The sequence below is a fragment of the Fringilla coelebs genome, assembly GCF_963513975.1.
Source record: "Fringilla coelebs genome assembly, chromosome: 3".
Classification (NCBI taxonomy): Eukaryota; Metazoa; Chordata; class Aves; order Passeriformes; family Fringillidae; genus Fringilla; species Fringilla coelebs.
Genome location: NC_140030.1, coordinates 107,448,149 through 107,458,702, shown reverse-complemented (window position 1 = coordinate 107,458,702; position 10,554 = coordinate 107,448,149).

Genomic DNA, 10,554 nt, shown 5'->3' with positions numbered 1-10,554 from the left:
AAGAAAACCAAAAAGATTCCTGATGAAAATACAGACAGTGAAGGAGGTACTTGGGGAGGTTGCTCCATCTGGTGGCAGCTCAGGGCTCATGGTTTGGGGGGGGACACCTCTATTTGCATTGCACAGGTGAAATTTTCCTCCAGTTTGACCCTGCTGAGCATCATCCACTCCTTGGCAGAAGAGCAAGTCCATGCTCTTGGAGGGTGTTGGAAAAGGTGGTTGGCATTTGCAACTGGAGACACCTCACCTATTAAAAACAGTCACCAAGATCTTCCTGGTTTTCCCTATATAAATATAATCTATATCATAATTTATAATATAAATAATAAATTAATATGATTTTTATTAATTTATAAACAATTTTCAGTGCAAGTCTGGGTTGCAATGCTGACACCAGCTGTTGCACAGGCCAGGGATCTTCTTTGGCCTTTGCCCTGTATGTGCAAGTCCTTATTTCACACCATCTTCCAAGGTCCTGCTTGGTAGAAATGTCCTTCTGGATGGGAAAATTAAGCCTAGATTATAAGACTTTATTATATTTTTATAGTATATCGCAGCAGCAAGTCAGGAAATTGTTGTGAAATAAAAGCAGAAATAGAGAAGGAGAGATCAAATCACAAGACAGTTGAAACAAGCAGCAGAGACCCACAAATCCAGAAGTACACAAATGGGCACAATGAAATTGAAAATCCCTTCTCTGCCCTTCACACCACACCAGGGCAGGGTGTGTTCCTTTTTTTCTGCAGAAATGGGAAATGAGATCCAGGTGCTGGGGAGACATTGATTAGCTCTTTCCCCCAGTCAAAGCAAATTTTATGCAGTATATATTCTATATTTGCTATAAACTGTATATAGCAGATGATGGGTAGTTAATGTGGTTTGGCCCATATAGTGCATGTTGTTATATACTGTATGTGTATATTTAATTAGATAAAATGTGTGCTCTATAGAAAATTCATTAGATCAAAATTATCTAATCCCTAAACACAGGTAAAAGCTGTAACATAAAGTCAATATTTGCATAAAGTATTTTGTATTATGTAAAGTAAACCATCCAGATGTCATCTAACATGGAGATGTCTAAAATGCACACCAGCAGTCTACTACAAATACTGTGGTTTAGACCACATATTATGGACAACATATAAGCTATATAATATTTATAATATTTATAATAAGCTATATAATATTTAATATTCATTGCATATGTAGCTACATATACACTAGCACAATAGTGGTATTTTTTATGAGATAAATGTAACCTGGGATATAACTGCACACAACAGAACACTCCATGTTATGTAGTATATAATCCCTATGCTATTTCATTGTATTCTACTCCTTTATCATATCATATATTATATATATATTATATATATAATATATTATCATATATAGTACATTATATATTATAATATATATAATATATTATATCATGTTATATATTATCATAGATATAATATATATAATAGATAAATCATCTATTATATGACATATAATATATTATATCATATATTATATTTGTGTCATACCATATAGGAATTATATCATACTATGTTGTTTGTCTTGTAAATGTCAGTAGCAAGATACAATAATGAAAATACATAATGAAACATAATAAATGTTATCTTCTTATCATAATGAACTATAATGAATCTTACACTGCACATAGTGTTTGCTGTAAACACAACACATTATATGTTTGTATTATATGATATGTCATACAGTATTTAGATGAATTTTACTGTAGACTGTATTTTCTCTCTTGTGTGCATCTATTGCACATATGTCATTGTAGATTTCTTTTTTTTTTTTTTTTTTTTGGCAGTGTATCCACTCAATAAAACTGAACAAAATTCTATATAAAATGTCTTAGGTAGGATCTATCACTTCCCAAAGACAACTCCCAGGATAGCTACGTATGCAATCCCCAGGTAAAACATAGAATATATTATGTAATAATGTACAGTAGATTTTATTGAGAAACTTTTCATCAGAACAATATTATGACAAGAGAACAAACAGGACTCTGTGGTGAAGTTGATTTCTATCATGAGCTAAAAACAGAAAGGGAAGTTTTAAAAACCATGTTAACAAAAAGCACTTCCAAGAGTTGTTTTGTTGCTGTTTTCAGTCAAGCCTAGCAGAAACTGTAAAAAAGGAAAAAGTAGAATTTAATTTCAGAAAAAAAAATTAGCCCTGCAGCCTTCAGCGGAAGGCTGACAAAACTTGTGACACAGAGAAAACATCAATATCAAATTGACATTATACAGGAGAAACCGTGGTGCATTTGGGGTCTGTTTCTCCCCTTGGCATGACATTAGATCTGCAGATAGAAAAAATGTATCTGCAGCTGATTTCTAAGAAGTTTTTAGTCCAATATCTGTCAAGATTGGACCTTTCCCTGTGACATGTGGTCCAGGAAGAAGGAAGTCTGCCCACAGAACAGCAACAGAGAAACGTGCCATGAGGAAGGAAAAGGAAACATTTTCAACCTGGAGAAAGCCAGAGATGTGCAGGCACTCACTGAGCTTACAAGGCCGACTCTCCAGCGTGCTGTGCCAGTGTAAAATTAATTTACACAATCAAATTTTTTAGATGATGCCTCCTGAGCTTGCAAAAACACATATTCACTAAAGCAAAGAGCACATGCAAACACAGACATAAAGATGCATATGCATAAACCAAAACAAATACAAGAAAATAAGGCAATAATTCTCTTCTTATGAAATCAGAGCATTGACATGATCATTTTCCTCATTTGAAACACTAAGCAACCAAGTCACAGCTAGTTAGCTGCAATATTCATCAAATATGCCACATTGATTAAAACATGCTCCAAAACCAGTTAGTCTTTCTATTTCAGATATTGAGCCAGAAGTGGAGCATCAAACATGGCCAATGTTTCCTGATTGCTACCAATAACTTCACACCCTCCTCAAACACCCAGAGACCAAAAAGATTCAAACCCATCCTCCTGGTCCTTCAACAGCACTTCTCTCTTCCCATCCTTCTCGCTCTCCTTACCCTGGGGGATGTGCAGTGTGTTGTTATTTTGGGGAATATGACAAAACCAAAGTATGACTGCTGGTCTCTGTGGATGCTTGACTGCCACTTAAGTGCATTTTTAAATACTGGAAGGGGATCTGTAAGCAGCTGATCAGCTCTCAAAAGTGGATTTAACTTTTAATCTGCTTTTTAAAAAAACTTTTAAATCAGCCCTTAATCAAGTGAATTTATCTCTCAATCAATTGGGCCTTATTTCCTGGAGAGCTTAAAACACCCTCATCAGATTTCTCCAGACAGACATACATCTGCCCTGGAGTGAGGAAAAAGCAGGGTGAATAATCCCAGGGTTTCCCATCTAACTGATTTCCCCCTTCCTGCCCAAAGCTCCATTATTTAAAATACACCTGCTGGGCATTAAGGACTGGCACACATGCACCTTTCCCTTCTAGCTCAAGCTGAAATGGGAAAAAGGAAAGGACACCAGATTCCACAACACAGACCACTTGGATGGCCTGAACTGATGGAGATCCTTCAGAGACAAACAGTGAGGTTTTCTCCTAAATTTGTCTCTAAACTGAGACTCCTGCCATGTGCCCTGGCTATCTTGTATTTGCTTCTCCATCTTTGACCTTTCAGTATCTCGTGGATGTGTCCAAACAGATTTTTCCCAGGGAGCTATTGCAGAAAGGAATTGGCTTGCACAGCCCACTCCAACATTTCTGAGCCAGGACTGAGGTAGCCTCATTGGCCTCCATGGGGTGATAACACATTAAAAAGCCCCTTTTGCCATCTCATTTACTACCCACAGTGGCATTGCATGGAAATATTAGAAGATGCAGTATCCACAGAGATGGGCTAATTTTAATGATTAACTGAGGAACTATTAAATTTGACTTCACTGCTCCACTGTCAATATGGAATTAGTATTAACAGCCATGTACTTACTGCAAGATAAGTAATGAGACTTGCTGGAAATGACAATGCCAAGGATCTGGATCTCTATAATTATAAACTCAGTACATATAATTTAGAAAGGAAAAAAAAAAATTTAAAATCTCTCATGAGCCTCAGTTAGTTGCCAAATTGTGCTTGGGTCCCTGGAATGTGGAGCCAAATAATTTTATTTTTCCTCCCTCTCGTCTTCTCTCTGAGCCTCTTGCTCTCTGTGGTTGCTTTTAATTAAGCCTGGATAAAATTATCAGACAAAAATCAACACTTTTAAAAATGCCTCATTGCAGGATGATGGCAGGACAGCTCCCTGAAAACTCCAGCAGTTTTTCCTTGCAATGGCCACAGAGAGTGCAGTGATGTCAGACCTCCTGGATTACCTGTCATGGCTGCTTGGGGAAACAGAGGACCAGAAGAAATCAAACCCAAGACTCGTGGTGTTGCCCTTGGCCCCATCTAAGCTGAGCACTGCAATGTTGAAATTTCCCACTCCTTGCTTTGCTGGCCATTCCCCCCACATGGAACTCATCCCCCTTTGGTTCCCACCAGCACCATACTCTGTGCCACTTCTCTTTGGCCTTTGACTTCATCTCTACCTCCTTTCTGGCCCTTTCCAACACCTTTCTGGCTGCACTCTTTGTTCAAAGCATCTCAGCCCTCCAGTGAATAGCCTGGTGCTCTTGGAAGCTCTAAGTTCCCTCCTCATCGCTCGTTTTGGCTGGTTTTACTTTTCTGTCATGAGCATCTGATCCACCCACTGGAGTTTCCTATTCTCTGACAGCCATTTGTGCCTCATCATCTCCTCCACAACTGCATTTTTCACTTTGTCTTCTCTTCTTGATCTTCCCAATCCTTCTAAAACATTTGTTTCCACGTGCATTTCAACTTTCTCCTTTCCTTCTCCTAATGTCTCCTGCCCTTACACCATCTCCAGGGCAATGCTCACCTTTAAGTGATCAATTTTCCTCTCATCCAGAAGACCTCCCTGCCCCTTCAAGCCCTCACATATTCAGTACATGAACAACTGACTCTCTGGGCAGATTAATCATGTAGGAAATTTTTTTCCATGGTGGTCCTCTTCTGCCAAAACAGAGAACATCCTGTAGGTGGCAGAGGGTCTAAAATGGAGCCTCTTACAGTACAAAGAGACCTCTTGGCATCTTTTTTCTCCAATCTTTTTCTCCCCAGGGATGATGGATGAACATAGTCCTCGTTCTTACCATCATTTCATAATACCCACATGGGCTTGATTCTGTCCAAAATTGAGTTTTATTTCCAGTCCTGCATGTTCTCTGTAATCCTCCAGGCAGGAGTTATTTATCACTGACCTCGAATAGCAGCTCTTGCCCCCCCAAAAAATCTGCCACACCCACCTGAAAATTTACTTTAATTTCCCTTTTTTTCTTTAGCCCAATCACAGTGCAAACACCTGCTCTGTATTACACAAAGTACAGAAACACCTGCTCTGTATTACACAAAGTACAGTTTTTATTTTAGACACTCTTCTTCTTGACAAGATACACTGTTTGGCTACCTGTAGGGAATGTCTTGGTGATGCTCTCTTTTTCCTAACTTCCCTCTCTAACATTTACAACTACATTTGATACTGTTTTAAGGTTGATTCCTTTTTTTTTTAGTGAAAATATGGGAGAGTATTTTCACTCCAAAATTCTCATCAAACACTCCTCTTCCACGGTTCCTCTTCACAGAGACATCTCCACTGAGCTGATAGTGTCTGTAGCTGATCCTAGAAAAGTTGTCCTGAGCTGTCCCAGAGCTTCCAGGAGATGCCACTATGAATGTGTTAAAGCTGATTTTAGAGCTGCCCTTCAGGGTCCACGCTGGCAAATTGCTGTCAGGAGAGCCAGGGATCTGGCAGCAAATAACTCTTCCAATTGAGTTATTGTTGACAGCATTTCTGTAAAGTCTGCATCAAAACAGAGGGAGAAGTGCAGGTGGCAATGCAGTTCAATTGCTGTGGATTTATCTCTGGAGAAAGAAGGGATTAACATGCTTTTCTCAGATGACTCTGACTTGTGCCTCCTCCCAGACAAAGTTATGATGGTTTTTTTTTAAATAAAAGACATACAGCTTTGGGATTTAAAAGAATAATTAGTGGTATTGTAATGACAACACAAAGCAGCACAAGGACACAAAAGGCTGCTGGGATTCATGAATTTGGGCCCTTACAGTGGGAATAAAAATATATCTGTGAGTCAAATAAGATACTCACTATTTTTATGGAATAATTAAGAAAAAAAAAAAAGAGCAAGCTAAAGATTCCTCGTGGCCACACAATTCCATCCTTGTTTAACAGGGTGTTGATTTTATTTTTGAAGTTCACGCTGTGGTGCCAGAGTGCCCACTTCTGTATGCTAACTGCAGAAATGTTGTCTCCTATACAAGAGTTTGTTTCAGACCTTCTTGGTGCTTTCTCATGGGCAGTTCCTCTGAGCACTGACTCCTCCTTCCTCACAAAGCAGCCACAACTGACCCCAGCTCCCTTCTCACCCAGCCAACCACTCTTTTATAGCACTCTTCTTCTCACTGGTCACAGCTGTGCCTGTTAAAGTCAGCCCTGTTTCCAATCTTTGATCATTGGCCCAGCTGCAGCTCCTTAGGGTGAGATCACTTTGTACACTATCTTTACTTTCTTCTATTCTATCCCCCTACACAGGTGCTGTCTGTGCTGCTAATGGATGGGGTTTGAGGGTATCCCCCACAAATAAGTGCAAATTGCTGTAATTCAGTACCCTTGAATACATTTCAATATTTGAGGTCAATTTGTGGGACACTTGTGGTCCTGCTGCTCACCTGCCTGTCCTTTCTCCTCTTGTGCCTTCCCTTCTGCCTCTTCTTGGTTGCATCTTATCTCTGGCAGCCCAATCAGGGCTTGTTTTAATCAACTGCTGGGAGTCCACGACCAAAACAAACCTTGAAATATTTTGAACAGACTGATGAGGGTGGAACTGGTGGTGGATTTTGCTGCTGTGGCAAATAAAGGAGATTTTCCAATGAGGCTTTCACCGATCCTCTGCTCCCTCTCGCTCACCTCCTCTGGCTGCTGGACTCCAAAAATACTTCCTCAAAGCAAAGTGATGATGCAGCATCAAAAATAAGAGTAAAATTATTAACAATAGCTTCAGATAAGCAGGGAACAGGATCAGAACCAACTGTGAGGCAGAAAATTCACAGGGTGAATTTCAAAAATAAAAAATATAGGGAACGAGCTTAGTTAGCTTTGCCACCCAAATGAACATTACATGGACAAATATTCTGCACACATGCACCATTCAGCAGCATGTTTAATTTGTTAAGCACAAATGGATTCAAAAAGTGAGCCTCTTTATCTTCATTAAAGCTGATGAGAATGAATTGCAAGATGTGGCATTATTATTCTGGCATGATTCACTTCATGTGGAAACCTCTGAAGCTTTAAGGAGCACAAATAGGCTGCAGCATGGCCACTTCAGGCTTTGCCATCACCACCTTGACAAATCTGAGCCTTTTTTCTCCTGCACTGCAGGATGCCTTAAAATAATGGCAGTCCAACAGCAGCAACAAATAAAATCAGGCAGAAAGCTCTCTCATCTAAGAAGGTATTAGAGGAATTTGCCTTCTATTTTCAAAAAAGACTGCCCCATACCCAGTAAGCAGATGCCTACACAGCTCTTCAGCTTTTGTAAAATATTACTTCATGTTCCTCACTTTATGGCAAAATAGGTCATTACTTTTGAAACTGCTCTTTCTAGGCTTACAAGTGTTTAATTCACTTTTTTCTTCATTATAAAGAGTTAGGGCAGTGCCACTTTTTGCTCTTAGGTTTTCTGTACTGCACACCTTTCCTTTGGGCTCTCTCCCCCTTGTGCTGTCATTGCTCACAGAGCTTTTCCAGGCTTCCTGAAAACAGCCATTACTTGAGCCATCAGTCTCAATTAAGCCAAAAAGGAAATTCAAGAGTGAGCAAAGCTGGTACCGAGATTGCTCCAGCCAGCAGGTGCCTGTGGGCTGGGCAAAGCACCCCTGAGCTTCACAGGCATAACCACAAGGCTTGGAATGTCAGCATCCTAACACTTCACAGGCATAACCACAAGGCTTGGAATGTCACCACCCCAACAAAGTCCCACAAAATGCCAATGGCTTGGTGACAACGGTGTCACAACTCTGGGAAAAGGCAAATATGGGGCTGTCCATGAATTTTATTTCTAAAGGACTTGCACTGGGATAGCAGCCACAGGACACCTGAATCTTTCAGAGGGAGAGAATTTATTGCTCCTGGCAACAATACAGGGGGGAAAAGGGAACAATGGGGAGAACAGAGGGCATCTAAACTACAACAACATAACTGTACATCACTAAAGCTTCTCTTAATATCCACACAATAGTTGTTTTCTTAATTGAGATGATTGCAAGAGCCAATCATCTCGTTATCCATCTACAACTCATTCATTCATTCATTCATTCATTCATTCATTCATTCATTCATTCATTCATTCATTCATTCCTTCATCATCTCCTTTACTTTAGACCTGTTGCTCTGAATCCTTGGGGCAGGAGCAGGGGCCTGTGTGGAGTTTTGCAGATGATCCCCACTGCCTGTTCCCAGAAGTGGCACAGCTTGTGACCCAGCCACGCTGCTCTGTTTCCTTTCTGCAGCTCTGGTCCCCCTCCTGTGGGTTGGGTTGCCCGGTGGATTTTTTCCCATTTGTCGCCTCAAAAGACCCTGGGAGGAGGAGATGATGCCTCAGGGATGGAAGGCAAGGTAACTGAGTTAACAAAAGGGGAGCTGATGGCTCAGGCACACACCAGAATGGTTTGAGGGAGGGGAGGGGAAGTGAGGGGCAGCTTTTAGCTGTGGGTGTGCAGTCTGTCCATGCTGGGAGCAGGGACAATTGTCTTGGAGTCTTGTCCTGGACTTCCTTGCCCGTGACTGCTGCTTACAAGGCAGAGAGAGGTCCCAACCACCCCCCATTTACTGAGACTTTGGCCACAGAGAGAGACTGAGGTCTCCTGCCTGAGTGCCAGGGCAATTTCCCACCTTCATCTGGCCCAAGGCCACCAATGTCCCTCCCCTCCCACGGACCACAGCTCCCTGCCTCCTGTGGTCACAGCTGCACCCCAGGGGAAACAGTGCTCAGTGTTTGGGAAGTGTGAAAAATGCCTATTTTATGATTGGCTTTTTGCAAATATTGAAATGAATATTATATGTGTTGTGTTAGAAAGTTATGCTGGGTTAATTTTCTCAAGTAGTGTGTTAAATAGAGTTTTAGGTTATAAAAAAATGTTAAAATAGAAACTATGCTATGTAAGATACTTTTTTTAAAGAAAGGACTCCCAGTGAGATAGCAGCCCCAGGACACCCAAATCTTTCAGAGAAAGAGAATTTATTGCTCCATTATCAGAACAAACAAACTTCTTCCCACCTTGCTCAGCCCTGAAGACGCCGTCAGGATTCAGAGGAAGAAGCTGACACTGCCCAGACAGAATCCTGTGTTTGAATGGAATTTATGCATCATGGATGAGGTGTATGAATATGCAACAGGCTGTTGCTTTTAAGGGTTAATCCTCTGTGAACGTGGGTCCTTTTTGGGGCTTATTTTGCCCAGAAAGAGGTACCTGGACTGTCCCTAACTCTTTGTTTTTATTGTCTCATATTGTCCTAATCCAAATTGTCCAAATTTTTATTACTCTAATTATATTGCTATTTTTATAACCATTTTATTACTATTAAACTTTTAAAATTTTAAAAACAAATGATTGGCGTTTTTCACAGGAAGCATCTGTTATTGTGGTGCTGTTTGTTCTATTCTGTTATGTATATATATGTTTGGTTTTTTTTAATGGTAAAGAATTGTTATTCCTTTTTCCTACATTTTTGCTTGGAAGCCATAATTATGAAATTAATAATTATGAAAGTTATAATGGTTTGGAGGAAGGGGAATTTCCATTCCAGGAAGGTTCCCTCCTTCCTTTGGAGTCATTTGTCTTTTAAACCAAGACTCCCTCCCACCTGTGACCTGGGCCTAGGGAGGGTAGGTTCCTCTGGCAGGTCCAGGCTTCATGGAAGATTAAATTCAAGACCCTCATCCCCAGTGCCCCTGAGGCTGCAGCCCTTGGGCCCCAAGGAACAGATGAAGGTTTTATGTTGCCCTGTCTGTCCTCAGAGGGATCAGGAGTGAATGATGGGACAGGGGGAGCACAGAAACTCCACATTCCCTGAGGAAAAGAGCAGGCAGGCACCCAGCTTGATTTAGAGAAATTAATATTTGGCTCGCCAAAAGACCTCAAGGCATCACTGAATACTTTCAGGAGGAAACCCATGCTGGGAGCTTTAATTAAACTAAACAGCTGCAAAAAAAGGGTAGCAAAAAAATGGATAAAAAAGTGCAGTGTCAACAAGATATTAATATAAATGTTAATAATTAATATAAACCTGAAATCTCATCAGGGATGAAATCCTTCCCAGCTGTTGCAGAATGCCCAGCTCCTCATCCTCCCTGTCAGCTGATTTAGGATCAGAAGCTCTCACCCTGTAGGATGGGGAAGCAGAGTGCCAGAAGGGATTCATGCTCTTGCTGGAGGAGGCAGAAGTTTCCC